The following is a 22491-nucleotide window of genomic DNA, read 5'->3' as shown; positions in this document are numbered from 1 at the left end:
TTACAGAGGGTCATACCTTTTTTTAACATTTGTTCTTTTAATGCTGAGATGCAACTTTATTAGAGTTCCACCAATAACAGAAATTAAATCTATTTTATTATTGGCTATACTCAGAATTCATGGGCATCAGCATAATCGTTTCCCCCTCATTTGATACCAGATACTTTTGCTTATACGGAGAATATTCCTCACTTCCCAGAAGCTGCCTGCTAGACCAGCAGTAATGGTCTGCACATGCCCTTACAGTCTCTTATGGGACCTTCAGTTTTCCGATTAATTAATTTGAGACACATGCGGTTATCCAGAGGAAATCCTTGTGCAGCTCATGACAGTTTCTCTGTGGCACTACCACACTTTTATGCATTTATTTTCCTCTCTATTAATGTGGTACTGCATCTAACAATGTTCAGTACAGGAGGTTGGTAACATCAGTCAATGCCGGTCTTACTCTGTGGGAGTGGATGATGTGCGTTTTCTTTTTTTTAATAAAGTAAATAAATAAATAAAATAAAAATAGAATGACATGTTTACCCTCCTTTGATTGTAATCGGCGAGATTGAGAACGTCCAAAACTCCACAGCAGATAAAAGTTTATCTAAACAGGCTAGATTACTCATCCACATCCTATTTTTTTTAAAACCATTATCCTCGACAACACGCTACATTGGGTCTGCATCAGCTGAAGCCTGCCTGATGTTGACAGAGGTTTCCTCGTTTATTCAGACATTCTAATATAGCCGGGGACATGGCGGCAGCTATCCATGCACACTCTGCGCGGCGGACTTCTTACACACGCGAGCTGTCAGATGTGCACACGCCGACGCCTCCGATGTTCAGACACGCCGATTGAAAGCCCTCGCTGATTGTTTTCGGGTCCTGTGTTATGACATTGCCTTCTCATGCAGCACTGGGAGGTGCTTCGTAATAGCAGCCCTAATAGCTGGGCATTTGGTTCCTATTCCCTTTGACAGTCAAGCTAATGGCTATTTAGCAGTCTCCAGCGCTCCTTGATGAAACGGGAGCTATATGGGACTGGCGTGGAATTGCTGTGCCTCCTTATGAGTCACTGAGCATGATGAATATGGAGTCCTCCACTGGGGCCAGCTGTGGTGACAATATGAAGTTAACAGTAATGGTTTGATTAATCTTGTGCTGGTCAAATGCCATTTAGTTAAGAGTAGTGCAGGGCAGATTGTAAATTTATAAAACTGGTGATTTTTACTGAACTTTTTTGTGTTTTAGATCTCAGTATTTACTCACATGCCACAGGGTAACCTACGTTTAGTTTTTCTGCAATGTTATGTCATGTCTTAAGTCATTTATGTGTAGAGAATTACCATTTATCTTTCTCACTCGAACTGAAATATGACAAATATTTTGTGGCTTTTTAAATCGGTGGCAGGAGAGAAGAAGCTGTTTATGTATGCATGCGGGCGTTATCGGCCCCTTAAAAGGATTAAATTCTATAATCACAAGACTGTAGACGTCAGTGTTTAAATATCACAAGCAATAAGAAGATTTATGTTGTCTGTTCATTTGAGTCAGTTGCTGTTTGATGTCAACCCTCCCTCTGCTGCAGAAAGTGCCATTTTATATCTCGATGCCTCCTGTCGCCCCTGATTGCAATCAGCAGGTGTTTGTGGGATATTTCTCTTTCAGGATGATGGGCTGCAGCCTGACTGGTCTTTATAGGGATTTTAGTGAAGTCAAGAGGCAAATCAACCTTGGGCATTGTTGTGTTTCCTCTCTTCTGCCAGTCAAAAGCTATAATAATTTTTCCACCGGCCCTCGAGCAAAGTCATTTGAGACGTATGCACTATAGACAAAACATGCTCTTCTCCGATTCATATTTGGCATGAGATGCATATGCATGAGTTAACTGCCACTTTATAGTTGCGTTATATTTGTAAGTGGTACCAGTAGTAATGAACACTGCCCTTTAAATAACCCAGGCCATTCCCAGTCCCACCCAGCAACAAGACCATTATTAATGGAATCGCGGTTCTGCACTTTATCACTAAAGCACCATTTTTTTTTGTTGGTCATAAAAATCTGTTGTCCTAATCATAAAGCAAGCCATCAATCAAAATAGCAATAAAGTCCCGAAAAGCTAATTAGCACAGATCTTAATTGGCATGTTAATGAATTTTTAAGCACTTTTCATAAATCTGTGCAGCAGCCCTTACAAGAACCTCTCTGACATTCACTGGCAGTCATTTAACAAGTTGGAATGAGATCCTGAAAGCGCACTTACCAACCTGTTTAATCTGGTTCCAGTTCCAGTTCTAGGCCCTGGTTTTGCCAATACTTGGACCACAATATCTGGAACCACACTGGCTCATATCAGCGATAGTTGCTTATCTGCAGTGGACAGAACTCGAAGCCTTCTCACTTTATTCTGCTTTATTTTTGAAAATCACAAGCTGTAAAATGTATATATATTTTTAAATAAATATCAGTGAGATGTTCTCCTGCCTGATACCAATCAGTTTGGTGCAATGAGGCCTCTCAAAATCAGAGATTAAATAACCGAGTGCCTTGTCTATTTATCATGCTGTGGCATAACATTTGACAACCTCCACATCTCTACGGCCATTGCATCTGCCGTTTGGGTTTTAAAATGTGTTTTATATAGTCAGATAAAACTCTAGAGAGCTTTACAGAATACTTCCCATCACTCAGAAATCCAATAAGAAATCACAAGTTGCATTCATAACCTCGCCAAGTTGCGTTTTTTATTCCCACTTTAATATGAACTTAAGATGAGACCTCTTCGATTTAAGATTATGAGAACCAATCGCTGGGATAAGGAGAAGTTAAATAAACAAGCACTTTATCTTAATGTAAGTCAAATTTGTGAATGTGAAATATTATGTTGTGAAGCCACAAACGCGAGGTTGTTAATTAAGAACAAGCAAAAAGCAAAATAGTCAACGCACATTCAGACTTTATTAATTGGAAATGAACTGTTTCTCATAGATACTGCATACAGTGGCACATTAATCGTTGATTCTCTTCAGTGTTTTGTTTATAGAAGTCTGAAAACTTCACAGGGAAATAAGGACTTCTTGGGCAATGTCACTGTATTCTTAGCAAATAAGTTTTGAAGGTGCTGTATTTTCAAGTCAATAAGTAGTCTCTATGTACTTGGTAAACAGTAAGGCTTTGAAATCAATTCTGAGTGCCCTTTCTTATTATCGGACTTTGTTTCCCTGTCCTTGCTTTTTTCATTTCCCCATTTCCTCTGTTTTTTCAATTTATTTATGAAGTGCTGTGCTGTTTATATTTATTTGTTTATCAACCGCTATCATTATTTTTTTTTGTAAGTCTTCAAATATTAAGTTTACCAAGTTTATTAAGTTTACTTTCAAATGCCTTCAATTCCATGGAAGAGGATGTTTTTTGTGTGTGACTATATATAGACCGGGTGTGCCAATACTTCAATAAGGACCTCTTATCAATATAAATTTGCATCTCCTCACATAGCTTAACCACTACTAATTAATCATTAGAAAGTTGTAACTGACAAATTTGTAGTAAAAGAAATTGAGAATCTGTCAATAACTGTTAATAAAGATTGTATACTGGTATAGAAAGATTTTCTGTTTCACTTCTGATATCCCCTTGATAATTCAACAGCATCTGATTGTTTTCAGAAGCTGACACTCTAGCTTTTGTGCTTAAGCAGTTTGTTTGGAGGAAACAGTTAAGTGGGGGAAAAAATAATATTGCAAGCTGTTAATGGCACTTTACCGCCTGCGACTAATGCAGACCTGAGCATTATCGACTTACTACTTGACAGAATTCAATTCCACCTCTAAAATATTATTGAATGAATCTCAGCTGGGTAAATAAGACCAGATTGTTTATTATTTACCACACTATCCTTTGTCAAAATGCCAGACGACAATCAATTAAAGAGCACTAAAACGGAATGTCTTTGGATTTTGTATGCATAGAAATGGGCCTTTATTAAAGTCTTAGTTGACGATTTGAGTAAAAACAAATTTGGAATTTGGGGGATGAATGTTGTAAAGCTGTCTGACATACAATTAGGCATACCCTCTTAGCTGAAGCACATTTTTATGGGGGCTTTATTGTAATTCCTGGCTTGACGAGAAGAATTATGAATGTATTGACTTATTTCATATCGGCTTTCGGCTGCGTTAACAAAAGGGGAATTGCATTGTAGGAGTTGCTCAAATCTGACCAGTAGCTGAAGCACTACAATGTTTTGAAGCATAGCAGCTGAGTCTTACTACTGCAGATATATTTTTGTGAGGAAGGAGATGGCAGTATTGTAGCCCTCTAAAGCACACCTGAGATGCATACTAGCAGGCCTGATTAAAGAAACTATTAAGAATATAATGTTTTTTTTTCTTCTAGCCTTGGAAAAAAACTGTCACACAACCTCCATTGTTGTCTGTTTTTCCAAACAGTTCTGGGTTATGGCAGTGCAAAATCTTGAACATCAATTATTTGCATCTTTGGGAGGGGAAGGAACACTGTAATGAAAATTGAATAATGGCCGTGGGTCATTGCTTAATCTTCATAAATCTCACATTTCCAACTTCTCACACTCTTGTTTAATATATGGGGGAAATGATTTTGTTTGCTATTTATGGTCAAACCCTATAAGAAATCCAATATAATTTCCCCCCACTTCAAACCAGGCAAATATAATACCTAAAGTGAGTGCAGAAGGGAGCTGGTTGGAATTTAAATGATAAACTCCTGAAATATTTACTTATTTACTTTACTTATTTACTCACTTATTTCCTTTAACAAATATATACATTTTCTAATGGCTGTTCCCCCCCCCCCCAAGTACCACAACCAAACACAAAGTACAGAATTGTCAGGACAGGTCATTGTTGCTGCTCTACAGCATCTGCCATTCTGTCTGTTATGTTGCCAATTTCTTGCGTACCGGCTCAGCAGGTATCACACATGCTGCGTTCTCTGGGCTTCTACTGCTTGATCTTTCAGACCCAGCAGTTGTCTCTGGTCCCTAAGGCAATTTATTTATTTTTGTATTTTTTTGTGTGTGATACTTGCTAAGGTGTTACTTTGCCTCTGTTCCTTTTGATTTGCAAATAAAACGCTTGCGAAAGGTCAGTAACTGACAATGGCAGTTGTCAGGGTCACAGAACAAGTAAGCGTCCCTCAGAAAGCTCCGCAACGTCTTTCTATTCTGGCCTTTAAAGATGTCTCTGCAGTGGCAAGGCATTTTGCTCTGATAGTATTTGTAAACATTATGAGTAATTGTGCAACAATACATCAAACATTATGATATATACTTCTAAAGTAAAACTATTTCAGTCCACTTCACCAAAAACCTCTATAGTAGAACTTTCAAATGATTAGGGAAATTGGTTGTTTTGTATTGGAAATAATGCTGTAACTAAAATAAATATGTCTGTAAAATGATATGGAGAACATCAGAATGGTAGATTATGACTTTATTTTTGTTCCATGTTCAGAGGGAAGGCTTAAAAGACTGCAGCACTAGGTTTAGAGATTACAAGTACCCCAGCACATAAATCCATCACTCTGCCTTGGTCCCTTTTGATTTGGAGATGAAAGGTTATATGGCGTGGGATTCAAGTTCCTCCTTTGTGCACACCCAGTCTTGTTTAGTTCTAAGAGAGTGCTATAACTGTCCCTTTTATTTATTTATTTTTTTGCGTTCACTTCAGTAAAATTGATCAAAACAAGTTTGGATAATTTTAATCTAAAAGTTTTTATGTGATTAGTTGAATACATATTCAATTGAATAGTTCATTAATTCAGATAACTGATAAATACCTATTTTTTTGTGTGGTTTTTTTTTTGTTAAGTAATTATTAAACCATAATCCCAAATAACATGGCTTCAAAAAACCTTTGTGAATACTTCCAACTGGAATTCTGAAGCACAGCCACTGCTATTTATACCTTTCTTGGGGCACTGTATAGACTGTCTAATGTAAAGAGGTGCAAGTGGCTTTTGTAATTGGAAGAAAAAAGTGTTAATCTATTTTCCCAAGTATGGAAAATGAAATGTATGAGGAGAGACACTCCCTATCTCTACACATGTATAGATTTTCTTTGCAGTCAACTTAAATCCTTGTATTTATCCTCATAATCCCCTTAATTCACCCAATTAGTGGTTTTGATGATAAATTAAGAAGATGATTAAGGCATTGACTTGGTTACTCTTAAATGTCCCCTCCAGTTCTGTGTAATTTGTTTTTATAATTACAGAGATTCTGTTATCACACCCTTGAAAGGGAACTTCATTGAATACATGGAGGCAGTAACTGAATTCTGAGGACTCTTCAAGCCTCAGTCGTTTGTAAGGAAAGCAGGGGTCTGCATTTGCAATTTTACTAATGCACAGAGATTAATTTTCTCCCCCAAAGCATTCTAGTTTTACAGTGCTCCCTCAACAACTTTTTGCTGTACCGTCAAGAAAGTGTCAGTTCTACCCGACCATAGCTAGCATTATTGCCCCTTCTTGAAAGTGAATGAGGATTTATATAATCATTTCACTTACCAACAGGGAGCACATCCTTCGCATTTCATTCAACACTCACAAGAATACCCTGTGTAATGAGTAATCTTTCGTTGGCCTACTCCAGTAAAATTGCTCTGAATGAAGACATTTAAAAAGCGAGTCATGACAGAACATGGCTGTGGTTTATTAATTTTAAGTAAATGGAAGCTTATTATTTATGGTGCAAAACACAGGCAGTTTTATTCTTGTGAGGTTTATTATCAAAGCCAAGAGTCATGGTCGGCACTTGAATTGACGAGAAATTGCACCGGTACATCTTTTGCGGATAATGAGAAATATAATAGCCAAGACAAATTGTGTTGTATGTTCACTTGAACTATTAATGAAGAGATGAATGCAATGGCATAAACAATAATCATCCAAACCACATTATATGATTTCTGCTTTTGAAAAGGACAAAGCTTTCTACGCCCCGTCTTCTGCAAAGGCTGAGTGAGTGCTTTTATTTCACAACCATCTTTGAAATGGAGCTCCCTCTTTCCTGTACTGGTACACGCAGAGAAAACCGTCTCTGGGGGGTGTGAGGAGGATCTGCTTTCAAAGTTTACTTTGTCCTTGAAGAAATCATAAAAAGAGAGACACGTTTACATCCATCTGCTCTGTACATATAAACATGTACTGCATCACTCAATAGCCCCAATAAAGACAGCATTCCCATACATGTACTATATATTTTACTTAGTGTTTTTCACTTGGGATAACAGAACCAGCAACACTGATTTCATCATTTCAATGCTTTAGGCCTGGTATGTCTACATGTTTTTGCATGATCTGTTCAATCCAGGACATAATTTAAAGGCACTGAAATTACAGTACAGTCGCTGTAAAACATAACAACACTCAGGAGATAAATATTAGTAAAAGAAGATGGAAAAACACGGCAAAACCAGACTCTACTCCTATAGGAAGCCCCCAAGGTTACTAGAAAGTGTGGAGCATAATTCAATTGAGTATTTTAATTAGGTTTCTTCAGAAGCAAGCCTTGCCCTTCTGTACCTAATTAATTTATATTGCTAATTATAAATGCAGCTTCGAGACACTGTAATAAAATTAGACCAGAGATCCAATCTATGGAAAGATAGTGTAAAACCTTAAAGGTACACTGTTGTCTTTACAATAATACATACATTTCTTAATGATAATTTATGTTTATTTTAAGAACACATTTGAACACGACATGCACCGACGGATATTTCATTTTATGGAAATTCTTTCATTACAAAAGGCAACATGTTCCAGATGTGGCTATTTTCTATAGGACATGTTCTATCCACAAGTGAAGTCCTAATTCTGTTAAGTAAAATCTAGAGCTTCGATTGAGGACCCCACGGAAGTTAAATAGATTCTTGATGTGCAAAAGCAGTTGATTGTATTCAATTGTATTCAGTTGTATTGATGCATATCTTTATTGTCAGATTTTATAGATAAATCACAATACAAAAAGTTTAAAAAGTATATAATCATATATGTGAATAAAGATGGATGACGACTCCAAAAACTGAAAACCATAATATATCTCTGTCTAGTAAAGAGCATTATTTGTTTCCATTTCCAAGACCTCAGTCTTGCCATTTCTTTTGATGTCTGTGTCCCCTAAGAGCCTTTGTACTGAAATTATATTAAAGATAGGGTGGTTCCTTACAGGCAGGTGGCACCCTATCCCATGAAGATTTTGTTCCTGGTGTAAGGTATCTGTTTAAGCAGTTTTATAATTTGTGTAATCTCTGTCATTGAAAACTTTGCTGCAACTGTTTTCAGACTTGATTTGTAGCCTGTAGACAGGTTTTTATGCTTAGGAGTTTTTTTGTTTTTTTAGCAGGTTTCATAGCAGAACTATGATGTTTAATGAATAGCATAAAGTGATGCATTGGTCAAAATGTTGATTGTAAACACATTCTTGCTCTTATTTAAATCGAGACGGGAAGTTAATATGCAGCTTCTTGCTTATGCAGCTTCTAAAAGGTATATTGTAGGAAACAGACTTGGAAATGAGAGGTTCGTTGATTAAACTTATTTTTTTCTTAATTCATAATCAGCAGAAAAGGTGAATGAAATGTCTAATGCCTATATTCCTGCAGGCTAAGCACTGCACCTTTACAGGAGAGAGAAGCATTTTAGAGACGCATCATCTATAAGTATTTTCTCTTTTGGTCTCCATTGCTGATCCCAAAATGGAAGGCAGAAAGTGATGCAAATCTGGTTGATTTTGTATGGGTGGGGGGGGTAGCAAAAGTCCTCATGAATTATTGAGGACTATAGATCATTAGTCTAAATGTGCTGCATTAAGTTAGCTTGGAGGCCTGCAGCTTGAAACATTGCAAACATTATTGCGTGGATATACTTTCTACCCACCACTTATTGGAATGAAAAGGTCAACTCATTCAGTGCATTACTCCTTCATAAGCGCTTAGTGCTGCAGAATTTTTAGACGTACAGCTGCTTTTTGTATGTGTCTAGTCGAATGTTAGAAGTGCGCATTATTCAAAATTCAGCCGCTAATATTATGCAAATGAGACTTTTTAACATGCTGCTACTTTGAAGTGCTCCTGGTTTTCCTTTACTGGTATGAACTACAATCTGGAGTTGGCCATTGAGTTTTGAGCATCATATGTTTAATTGCGAAAAATATGCGACACCTGCGAATAGGCTGTAGCCTCGAGATTGTTTCAATGTGTTCTCGCTTTTAAAACATGCTTTTCTTTTCTTGGCAAATAATGTAATGTAATAATAGATAGATGTGTTCCCAGGTTCACAGTGCATTTTCTTTTCCTAGTGTATATTCAAAATATACTTCTGGAAGGTTAGATGGCAATTTATGTTTCTTCATCTACTCTCCACCGCCGTGTGAAACCCATGTGCCCAATTCCAGTGTGTAGTGCCATGAAGTAAAATTATAATTACTTTGCGTCCCTTAATGACTGGTGGGTCAACTGTCAGATGATTATCCATGGTAATTTAGTTAGCGATGGACAAGCTTTGAAATGCTTAGTATTCAGTTTGATCTCTAATGTCTTATGTTGACTGCAATTAATCTTTTTTCTTCTTCTTCAAGCTCACAATCTCTGTCTCTCTTTATCTTACTTGTCAGCTGTGGGAGTTTTCTTTGTAAATTGACCTTTCAAGTGTCTGTCTTCCAAAACCTTTGGGTTTGTTTCCAGTAATGCAGATGTCCTTTTCCTCCCACCTGAAATTTAAGTAAATAAATAAATACATACATACATACATACATATAGTATGTAAAGCAAAGTAAGACAAATATGGAGCCTCTTCTGTCGAATATCAATGAATGACCACTAAAATAAATTAAAATCAATATGAAAAAAGCATTGCTTCTGACTTTAAAACTTTATACACGTGCAATGGATTCCAATGTATGTGTAGTATTAACCCTTTGGAGTCCAATTATTTTGCAGCTGTCAGGCTGTTCAGGTCCAATTGAATTTTGTGAAGAAAATAACATTTCAGACCATGTGTTTGCAAAAAACAATGCACAAAGCAGTATTATTCCAAAGGACACCTTCAAATTTGAAAATAGTGCAAACATTTTGGGAAAAAAAGGCTGTTAATTAGTCAGTTTTTGACTATTATTCCAGGCGCAAATGAAAACAAAAGTGCAAAACGTTTTTTTTTTAAAAAGGCAATAAATTAACTTTAGAACTTTAGAAAAGATACAACATTTTACAGCACTTCACATGCCTGTAACAAAGGTAACCATCAAATGTTTTGCATCAATATTTATTTATAAAACTATTTACATGTGGTGAGGGCTGAAAACAAAAAAAAGAAATATGTAAAATGCACAAAAATAGGCGATAACAAACAATCACCTAAAAACTATATGCAGTGTGCAATTGTGTTGCAATGCTCAATGGTCTATCTGTGTTTTTACTGTGTATGATTCTTCTTGAAGCATTCAACTGGGTGTAAGACCGGCTCTGCTGCAGGTTTTGCATAAGTATATAGTCTCATTTCTGCTGCCATCTAAATAACTATTTACTTCACTGTCTGCTCATTCTAACATCTGTAACTGTTGTGCAGATGTGTGTGCTGTTTTCTGACTGCGTGATGCTGATGCGGCCTGCAGTGAGAGCCGCGTCTCTATCACTTCCTGACTCCAGACTCTCGAAGGGGGGGCTTAGCACATAAGTTTAGAATGTTTTCCAACTTATCGTGATGTTTCAGAAGGCTGTACTCGGCTTTTTCTATGCAAAAGACACGTTTAAAGAGATGTCGGACTCTGTCTGACAAAGGACCGCAACCGCAATTTTACAATGTCGGATCCAGTTCAACATAGGACCGCAAAGGGTTAAGAGCTAAATTTCTTATTAAAAATGTCAAATGAATGTCCAACACATAATTGTTTTTTCTAGACCAATCTCCAAATTAAATAAATATATCTTGTTTAATTTTGTTTTGTTTACAGTTACCTAAATACACTTTATGTAAGCCTTTTCTGGAAAAGTGGTTTCAGCTTTTTATTTTTTGTAATAGGAGGAGCAATTCAAACATGAATCTGAATTGCTGACAGATGAGGCTCTGATTATTTTGAGCAAGTGACAGCTGGGAACAAGGTGTGCTGTTTTGGATGATTGTAATACTCGCTCGGCCTCAACTGTTGGCCACTCCTGGCAGCCTGTGGAATGAGCCCAGTTTCCACACTAATCAAAATGCAGACAGACAGCGTGCAAAAAGCACAACAGATGTTGCATATTTTCAGATTTTGTCGCTTGAGCTCAACCCAGTTTCTCGTGAACATGGTGTCACGTAGTTTAAGCACCTTAATTAATGTAAATGGCAAAAAATACCATTGAAGTTGACGTGACGTCAGGGATCTTAACATATGGAGGGGGTTGTGTTATCTGATTGAAGGCACCAGATGGCAGTCTTCCGCTCAGATTGCAAGACAGTAGATTATTACATAACGAGAGGAAAGTATGGGGGTAAAATATTGGAAACGCTTTACTGTGAAACATTACAAATCAGTTTTAAAGAGGAAACTTAAACTGGTGCCCATGTATAACTGTTTAATGAGTTTTGGTTTTAAATTAGCCATTGTCATGAATTTAGAGTTTTTAGAACCAGAATGAATGCACAACCAATTGTGTATCCTTCCTCCTTTACGTATTATATTTACTATTTGATTATGTGATGGGACTGGCTCCTTAGTACAGGTGATTTACTAGTAAGTCACAGTATTTTAAGACCTTTAAATATTACAGTTTTATACATATAGTTATGTATAATGTTTTTGTTATCCATCCTTCAGAAACATTTCCAGGGAACTCCCATCCCGTGCAAACAAATATAGGACTGTACTGGGGCTTATTAAAGACAACAGTGTTATTTGTAATGGATAATTCTTTAAAGAAGAATTTGAAAAGCAGTAACATAAATAAAGTATTAATAAAGTTAAAATCTGTAATTACCCAGACAAATTTTACTTGGTCAAGAAATGCCCAAGAAGCTGATAAAGATGACATGTAATATTTGTTTTCATATATCCCATTATATTTTTTTAACGTATTGCATATATCATAATATACATGTAATGCATTTTACATTGTATTACCTTTTTTCTCCACAGAATAAAATAGCATTTTATTTATCATTAAAATGGTATATATTATGGTTTTAGTCTCTTCAGTGATTATGAAAATCATATGCAATTTTCAAATGGCAAAAGTTAAATGACTGTATTCTTTGCAAAATATTTTAAGGGAATTAGTGGAATAATGGAATAACTTCCTGTACAAGTGTGGGAGAGCACAAAAACAAGTGAACATGAATATTAATATCACACAAGAGACCTTTGGGAATGGCTCGCTTTAGTTTAAATGTTCTATTCTTGATAATGCAAAATACAACAAATTAGAGCAGCAAGTCTTGACAATAGAAAATTGCTTCACTGTAAATGCACTTTAAATCTGATGCTAGATTATGTTACTCCTTGAATACAGCTCAATGCAATTATCCTTTATGATCTGTTAGGAGACTCCAATTTACACTATGCAAAATTAGAACAAGTTTGGGAGATACGGTGTTATCTTGCTCAAACACGAACCAGAGAAACACATTGGAAGGAACTATCTGAAGGTAACATACCGCCAATAAACCTTTACACACCCCGACATTAAGCTTGCCAGAACTGTCGCACTGTGTAAATTCATAATTTGCTCTTTCACTCCAGTAGTTATGAATCAAGCTCATAAAACTGTTTGTCAGACAGCATTTCACAATATAGACTATTACAGTTGTTTTCTTTGGTTACTCAAAGGTGGAGGTACATCAGTGTTTTGGGAGGAAATAGTCTTTGCTTATTCCACTTTGTTTATTTTTGAATGCATTAAAATGATCAGTTTTGTTTTCTAATCTGTTTTAACAAACCCCCTTTGAGTAACTAATTAGTTGTCATATTAAGTAATGCATGACTTATTTAGTATCTTTGGTAACATTTTCATAATGTAATCATGTATACATATACACCGATCAGCCATAACATTATGACCACTGACAGGTGAAGTGAATAACACTGATAATCTCGTTATCATGGCACCTGTCAGGGATATATTAGGCAGCAAGTGAACATTTTGTCCTCAAAGTTGATTTGTTAGAAGCAGGAAAAATGGGCAAGCGTAAGGATCTGATCGACTTTGACAAGGGCCAAATTGTGATGGCTAGACAACTGGGTAAGAGCATCTCCAAAACTACAGCTCTTGTGGGGTGTTCCCGGTCTGCAGTGGTCAGTACCTATCAAAAGTGGTCCAAGGAAGGAAAAGCGGTGAACCGGCGACAGGGTCATGGGCGGCCAAGGCTCAAGGCAGTTTGTTGCGTATGGGGCTGCGTAGCCGCAGACCAGTCAGGGTGCCCATGCTGACCCCTGTCCACTGCCGAAAGTGCCTACAATGGGCACGTGAGCATCAGAACTGGACCACGGAGCAATGGAAGAAGGTGGCCTGGTCTGATGAATCACGAGTTCAAGGTGTTGACTTGGCCTCCAAATTCCCCAGATCTCAATCCAATCGAGCATCTGTGGGATGTGCTGGACAAACAAGTCCGATCCATGGAGGCCCCACCTCGCAACTTACAGGACTTAAAGGATCTGCTGCTAACGTCTTGGTGCCAGATACCACAGCTGTGTGTATGTGTGTATATGTATGTATGTATGTATGCATGTATGTATATATATATATATATTAGGGCTGCCTTGATTTAATCAGGTCTATTAATCAATTAATGAATTGATCGATCAATATTTTTTATATTTAATTGAGCAGATTTTTTTTTTCTCATTATAATGACTGGTGATTATATGGTTAACACTGGAAGCACCGACATTTCGAACTGCCTATAAAAGCCAAAATGCTCATTTTAACAGATAGCTCTTTAGACACTGTGGTATAATGAAAGGCAAATGGTCTAAAATTATTAGCACAAATGGAGTATTTAAATTGAAATATTAACATAAAACATTAAAATGATTGGTATAAATAACATCATTCTTTTTCTAAAAACGTACACTGCACCTTCATAACAAATAAATGAAACAAGTGTTTATATATATATATTATACAGTTAGGTCCATAAATATTTGGACAGTGACACAGCTGTCATCTTTTTGGCTCTGTATGCCACCACAATGGATTTGAAAGGAAACAATAAGTGCAGACTTTCATCTTTAATTTGAGGGTAGTTACATCAAAATTGGGTGAACGGTGTAGAAATTACACCCATTTTTATATGTGGTTCCCCCTCATTTTAGGGGCTCAAGATTAATTGGACAAACTAACATCATCATGAATTAAATTGTGAGTTTCAATACTTGGTTGCAAATCCTTTGCAGTCAATGACTGCCTGAAGTCTGGAACCCATAGACATCAGCAGATGCTGGGTTTCTTCCCTGGTGATGCTCTGCCAGGCCTGCACTGCAGCTGACTTTAGTTCCTGCTTGTTCTTGGGGTGTTTTGCCTTCAGTTTTGCCTTCAGGAAGTGAAATGCTGCTCAGTTGGATTCAGGTCAGGTGATTGACTTGGCCATTGCAGAACATTGCACTTCTTCACCTTAAAAAAGTCTTGGGATGCTTTCGCCGTATGCTTCGGGTCATTGTCCATCTGCACTGTGAAGCGCCGTCCAATGAGTTTTTAAGCATTTGGCTGAATCTGAGCAGATAATATAGCCCTGAACACTTCAGAATTCATCCTGCTGCTTTTGTCAGCAGTCACATCATCAATAAATACAACCATACATACATGCCCATGCCATGTAACAGCAACAGATTGCAAATGCCACACTTGAAATCAAATCTAGACCTTTTATCTGCTTACCTGTAATTTAACTATTGATGGAATAACACACACCTGGTAATTCCTACACTATTCACCCAATTTGGATGTAATTACCCTCAAATTAAAGATGAATGTCTACACTTAAATCTATTGTGGTGGTGTACACAGCCAAAATGATGACAATTGTGTCACTGTCCAAATATTTATGGATCTAACTGTATATGAAGCACAGATCAAAGATGGACAAAGGAAGCTATTGAAGAGATGAAGAGAGACCTTGAAGATGACCACATAAAAGATGAGAAGATTAAATCATTATCTTTGCAGGTGTAACACGGAAAAGAGAAGTGTGTTTGTCTATGTGTGTTATATATCACCAACACCAGCTTTTATATATGTATGGCATTGGAAAATCTGATTTTATTATAACATAGCATGGCTTTAAAAAATAGTGACTGCATAAAAGATGAAACCCTTCAAATAACATCAACAAAAAACGTTTTAATGCAATATTAAGTTATTGAATTTAAGACAATTAATCTTTATAACACAGAAGAGTGATGGTAAATCATTCCAACATAAATGAAGGGCTGAAAATAAAATTCAGGCCTGCATTCAGGTCTTTTTATGCTGACTAAGAAACTAATTTTATTGATCTAATAAACTAGAAAAGATCAGTGCCATTCATGCCAACAGGATATTCTTATTACTGTCAGGGTAAGGTATGTTTCTCAGTACAAATTGTCATGGATGTATTTTAAAAGTAGTTTTGGAAAGCTGTTCTATAAAATGAATCCAAAAGATTTTCAACATGGGTAAAATACAGAAAATATTGCAGTAAATGTGGTGGGTTGGGGGTTCTTACAGCTAAGATTTAAAAAGAAGGGTCACTTAGACTGTAGTGTGTCTGCATGGTCCATCAGACTTACTTCTTGGGTTGTTTCTGTTTTGCTTTTCCAGACTGTAAACACTATTAAAACTTGTATTTCCCCCATCTCATCAAATTTAGCTTCATGAATCCCCCCATCTCATCAGTTTGATTACCATTTCTCATTTTGTTAAAATGAGCTGTGTGGGATGGGATTGTTTGCTGATCCAGGTGCCTGAGGAGTCCGGTGTCTGGGAAGTGTGGATGACCTAGCCTTGAGGAACATTTTTTAGACATGGTTTGCCCCCTTCCAGATGCACTGGAGCTCTCCTCCATAATAATCACAGCCCCCAAGAGCAGACTCCGGCCATTTCCGTTAGGTCTCGTTCTTCCGCTTATTACTCACATTCCAAAGCCATTTAATCGGACCCTTTACATGCTATTAATTAATTTTTGATTGGCCCCCTGATTTCATTCTCTCATTTATGATCCTGTTTAAATGTCTTTTTTCTTGCTTAAGGAGCGGCGTGCTTTGAAAATCTGGCATTTGTGCAATTTGTCTAATGCAGTGTATTAAATAAATTGTGTGTGAGTCTAGGAAATCTGTTTCCACGGAATAAGTCGATCAGATTATTACCAGCATCATTAAATGAAGGAGGCTTACAAGCAGGGCTCTTCAGAGCTGTGCTACTGCTGGCCTGAATAGTGTAGATCATCCCTGGGGAGAGGCAAGTGTCTCCAAGATCAGAGACTTGATGTCTGATAAGACGGACGCAGTTTCGGTTGTATATTAGCTAAATTCTAAGCTTCTGTGTTGCGTCAAGGAGTCAGATCATAAATCAGATTCCAGAGGTCGGGATGAAGGTGAATCGGTCTTTCCTGGCTGCAACTGATGTTGCTGGTCCCCAGTACATTTTTCACACACTGACATTACACTCCTGTGAACAATGTTTGGATGGTGAATCTCAAAATATGGAAAACATTGTGCATTTCTCGGATGTCCTGCAGCATTCTTCAGCGAGGGTCTAGTTTTACCCGTAAAGTATAATAGTGGAAAATATCTATTTTTCAAACCTAACATGGTTTGACAGATGGCAGCCTTTGCCCACCCCTGTTTTAAAGTCATTAAGTTTGGTAGCTTGGTTGAAAATTTGAAAGGTCATATTTCTCCTGTTACCTGTCGTATTTTGTTCCTGTTTGACCACAAAATGCAATTTCTTTCCACCTTTCCTGGTATTTCAAAGGCTGGCAATGGAAATTACCCAGTTTTGGTCTGTAACCAAACAGAGATGTGATTATTGTCATTTTTCCAGAAATAGAAATCCACTTTTTATCATGACAAACCCAGTGTGCCACTGAGTGCCCATCAGAAAGTACGCAGACGGATTGCATGTGACAACTTACGTGTTTATGTCATAAACATGATGATCATTCACATCAGCAAGGCTCAAAAGAGGGGATGGGGGAGGGGCGAGCTAATTATAGGGATTTACTCTTTTGTATTCTGTAAGCTAAATTGAGATGCCTGCAGATTGTTCCCAGTATTTATTCAGCTGACCCTAAGGTGCCTTTTGAGTATGAGATGTACAATCTAATGGGTTTCCTATCTGAATATGGCAGTGATACAGCAGAAAAGCGAGGCACCAAAACACAGGTGAAACGTGGAACACCTGCAGATAGCAGGGAATTTTGTTTAAAAACCAAAAGCTGGAAATATATTAATGCATTTCTTAAACATGAACAGAGTAAGCTTTTGAATTCAAGATTACCAGGCATATTAATAATATTCAAAATGAGATGGTTTTGATTTTGGGAAGGGTATGACCTCTGAACTCGCGTCTTGTTGGTTTAAGTGAAATGTAAAGTCAGCATGGGTGTTATTTCTCAGCATCACTGCAAAATGCATTATTCCCCAGGATATTTCATTATAATAAACCATTAATTTGTTATTTTAGCAGGTGGCCTGAAAGCATGTGGATTATAGACTGTAAAGAGCATATGGAGAACCCAGCAGTTCATTATGGACGGAAGAATGAGTCTGTTGATTTCATTTTTATTTGATTTTTGTTTTAGTTTTCTATTATGGACTCCATATTCATGACTCTTTCCGAGCTATTAACAAACTGCTGAAATTGTTCAGTCTGAAGTAAGACATAGCATGCATGCCAAGTCCTTAAAATGACCACTAGCAAGTCATGGCATTATTGTGAATGTAGCCCATAGTAAATGTTTTATGAAACACAGGGTTTATTGATTCCCTCAACAGGGCCTAGGTAAGGCAACAGCTCTAGCGTATCAAAACATTCAGGAGAGATCAATGTTGAAATCCCTCAAACAATTTTAAGTTAAGTAATATATTAAGTTGTATATTAAGTATACTATTATTATGTATACTACTACTAATAATAAAATAGTAATAACTAATTAATATGATGCCATTTAATTTTTAATAATTGCTTCAGTCTATGACGAATGCCTTGGCGCTGTGCAAATGCAACATGATGTCATCGCGCATGAGTTAATATGATCACCTGTATAGCATTACATCAAGCAGAAACTACAGCCATCTCGATTGTCAATAAAATAGCATGGACTATGACCTATATCTCCTTGTACGGTGTGTGTCATGATGAGGGATGCAGAGTGCTCTGTGACTTCCAGGGAAACAAAATGACTCAACAGACTTGTCTCGCATTTTCCCCTCGAGACGGGCGGACCTATATAGCATTCAGTGCAAGGGCAGATAGATTTTCTTAGTGTTGGCACCATTGTAATGAAGAAAACACGCATCTTACAAATCCTTTCTGAAAATGAGTTTCTGTTCGGTGTGGCATAAAACAGTCTCATCTGACGAAAGGCATTCCTCGATTGACACAACTGAACTGATGTTTACTGTATATTATATTATACGCGATACCGTAATGGCCCCAGTCGTTTCGCTTCACCATCAGGAAACCGCTTTTCTTTCTCCCTGTGATGTGTTTTTCCGGAGCAAGAAGCATTTGCGGCGCAATTGCTAGCCATCATCTATTACTATTTTAAGCAAGAACAAAAATACATTTGATTTCTAAAAAACATGTGTGACTGGTACCTTTCCTGTAAATAAGTCTCCATGGAAACCAGCCCAGACTGCACGACAGACGAGGGGAAGTGAAGAGGTCTCCAAGGATGAGTGTTCTTGTCAACAAGCATTCTCCAGGTTAAGCATCCACTGTGAAGCTGATGGCTCTTGAGTCATAACACCATGATGGCATTGCAACTGACTGGCTGGAGAAGGGTAGCTGAGGTACATGTTTACTCTGATAATCCATGTTAAAATGTAGTGCTTAAACTGTATTGACAGAGGGATCACAGAGCAGTGTGACAAGGTTTAACTTGCATTTTCACAGGGTCGTTGTACTTGTACGATTTCGGAAAGTCAAATGTCACCTACGGAGCGTTACAGTTAGGGAGCCTTTTGTTCCTCGCAAAACACCGCTGTCTAACCCGATCACAAAATTGTATCTAACCCCATCTTTCTGAAGCACTCAAGGAAATGAAACTAATCTTTATTTTATTTCAGTTGTGTGTGTTGCTGTGAGCCTCCTTATGGGGGTGCACACTGTAAACACTGGTCAGAACATTTAAATCCATTGAAAATGTGTGTTTAATATTCAAATATAATTCTAAGTTGTTCAAAATGATAATGATGAAAATCCTTTTAGGGAACATGCTATTTATACGTTTCCACACTATTGTTTTTGAACGGTCACCAGACTAACACAGTTTAAAACCATGGGTGAAAAGAAATAAAGAAGAAGCAAAACAAACAAAAAACTCTTAAGCAATCACAATAGCAATTTAGGTAAAATTTTCACTTGTATAATATGATTCGATCTAATATGTTTCAGTTTTAAATATTGCTTTAAACCAGTTTTAATTAAATCCTATGGAACCACTTATGGGAAAATAATGAAGTTGGTATAGACTGCAGACAAATTAGATGGGATAAAATTAATTCTGCTATTTATTTCCCCCTCTTCTTAAATTAACTTTTATTGGCCAATTTCCTGTTGCTGAGATGGAATCTGATATTATAGTTTTTGAAGGAGTTAAAATGAACATTGAAGTTGAAAGATAAAGAGAACGTGTTTCATTATCAGTACATTTCATGTATTAATAATATATATACACTACTGGTCAAAAGTTGTAGAACACCCCCATTTTTCCAGTTTTTATTGAAATTTAAGCAGTCCAGTGAAATAACCTGAAATGGTACAAAGGTAAGCGGTAACCTGCCAGAGGTAAAAAAAAAAAAAAAAAAGTTTAGGTTACCAAAAACTGAAAAATAATGTACATTTCAGAGTTATATACTGTTACTACACCCTCTTAAGCATTATTTGGCAGTGTTACGTGCAGCTCCTGTGCATAGAAGTGATACTGTATTCCTACAATGTGCACATCGTTTGAAAGCTTATTCTCTTGGCTACCAGTGTGTGTCATTGTCAAACACATCCGATTTACAGTTTCCATGTCACCTGTGTCACAGATCACTGAGTTTCGATCGGATTTCTTTACAAATATCCTTGTTTTCTTCAGAACAACCTAATGATTAATCCAGTATATATTATTTGATGTTCTATCAAACAGAGAAGTTCAGATCCAATTAAGTAAAATCGTTGTGTATTAGTACACTGTAAACAGAATTTTCCATCTTGACATTTTGAGCTCTCTACGGGTGTGTGTTGTTTCTACCAAAACATGGATGGTCTTGTTTTGATCAGTAGACTGTCTGGTTCCAGAATATGTCATAATTGTCAATATTTTCTGAGATTTTGTATTCTTACTCAAGTATACCCCCACCCACCCCTCCATTTCAGAATGGGTATAAAAACCAAATATTCACATCAGAAAATGCTTCACAGTGTTAGAAAGCTGAGAGTCTCAGCAAACAACACAACAGTGAAGAGTACACATGGGATTAAAGAGAAGCACACTGATTTGATGCCCTTTAAAGGGTATCAGAGGGGTTTGTCAGCTTAAGGGGTTACATTTTGTTAAACAAAACGTTTCCATGATTTATGTTTTATCTCCAATTGTTTATTTGTACGTTGAGACATTAAACTGTGTAAATTTCAATAAAAACTGGAAAAATTGAGGTGTTCTAAAACTTTTGACTGGTAGTGTATATATAATTGAATATATATATTTTTAACCTTGTGATTTTTTCTTTATAGTGCATTACTTTTTAGTTCCTTCTGAAAATATTTCTAAATATGACAAAATAAATATATTGGTTAAAGGAAGCAGTTGAACTATTCTGTAAATTATTTGCAACTTCAAAAGTAAAGGGACTTCGCTTTATGCAGGTTGAATTGAACTATGTTGCACCGGTAGAGCATCGTGCTTAAACAAACTCCTCCCCTACATCTCAACGCAGCATTCATCAATTGATGTTTGGAGACCGGATTAAATTTGAAACCGCACATGCTGTACCATAATCTTTTTGTTTGTGGAAGAGACTAAATTGCAATGACACAGCCTATAAGCTTCATTTTCATTCACGAAAGTAGCAGCTTTTTAATCGCTGAAATAAATAAATGATATAATAACAATATTGGGATGCCTATTATGGTGCTGATAACATCATTAGTTTAGCGTAACATCTGTGCTTCTAATCTCCTGTACGTAGTGGGATTTGAAAGATTTCACAGCAGCACTCAGAGGTTATTGCACCTCTTTCAAGGTGTAATGGGCCCCCACGTTTTGCAGCATGCACTGTTTGTCATTATAATGCTTTTATATATTCAATACAGTGTTGTAATGTGAAGCCATGCTATTGATATGCAGAAACCCAGACATATGACGTTATTCTTGTGTGTCGATTCACGTATTTAGAGAAATCATGGTTAACAGGAGATAATTAGGCCTATCTAGTGCGTAATGAATCTCATTACAGTTAGTTCAGAGAACAGAGAGAACAACTAGATGCTTATCCTCCTCTCTCTCAACTACAGCAAGCAAAAATAACTAAACTGTAGGAAGAGTGGGAATGGTGACAGGGCTTACCTGCTGTCTAATACATGCTCTCATTGGTTAGTGAATGTTAACGGCAGTCAAAGCTGCGAATAGATTAGGAAGAAACTCTTGTAATCCCTTATTCCCTCCCATGAGACCCTGTTAACATGAACATTGAAGTAATATCACTACATCTTTGTCCAACCAGAATACATCAAGTTGCAAATACATGCGATGTATTGCTAAGCAATCGCAGTTAGGCAATAGTCAATGTCAGAAAACAGTAACAAGTTAGTGTATAGAAGATAATTGTGGAGGGTTGAACATTATTGTTTTGGAATAGTCTTATGGAACCTGGTTAAATCTTGTGAATATATTCCAAAAACAGAGCCCATAGAATGTTACATGGCATTGATCTCTCATTTTAGTAAAACAACTGCCAATGACAAAGACAATCCCATTTATCAGCAACGTCAGTCCCAAAATATTGATTTAATTCTGGCCTGGTCTCTAAAGAAAATTTAAGGTATTCTGAATTCATGTAATTTTTGTAATCAAAATGTATGCCAAGTGACACATCACTCTGTATTGCCTTCATGAGCAACTGTAATCATATCAGAGCTTCGGGGACAAAGTGAAGAGTGCATTTATCTGCAATATGCCATGCCATGCCAAGCTATGGGAAAGAGGCATCTTCCAGCTTTAACCTCCTCACGTCCTGAATGATTTGTTTAAACAAGTAGAGTCTGTTTAAGTCAGCTTAATTCACATCAAAGTTCAGAGTGT

General features: G+C 36.9%; 1 protein-coding gene across 18 annotated transcripts in view; it reads left to right on the top strand.

The window, feature by feature from the left end:
• The window catches only part of rbfox1 (RNA binding fox-1 homolog 1), a 636526-nt gene that overhangs the window by 89512 nt on the left and 524523 nt on the right, over positions 1-22491 (top strand). The window lies entirely within an intron of this gene.

Source organism: Amia ocellicauda, chromosome 17 (genome assembly GCF_036373705.1).
Source record: "Amia ocellicauda isolate fAmiCal2 chromosome 17, fAmiCal2.hap1, whole genome shotgun sequence".
NCBI classification, from domain to species: Eukaryota; Metazoa; Chordata; class Actinopteri; order Amiiformes; family Amiidae; genus Amia; species Amia ocellicauda.
Note: the sequence above shows the minus strand (reverse complement) of the source record. Positions and strands in the feature narration are given on the sequence as shown.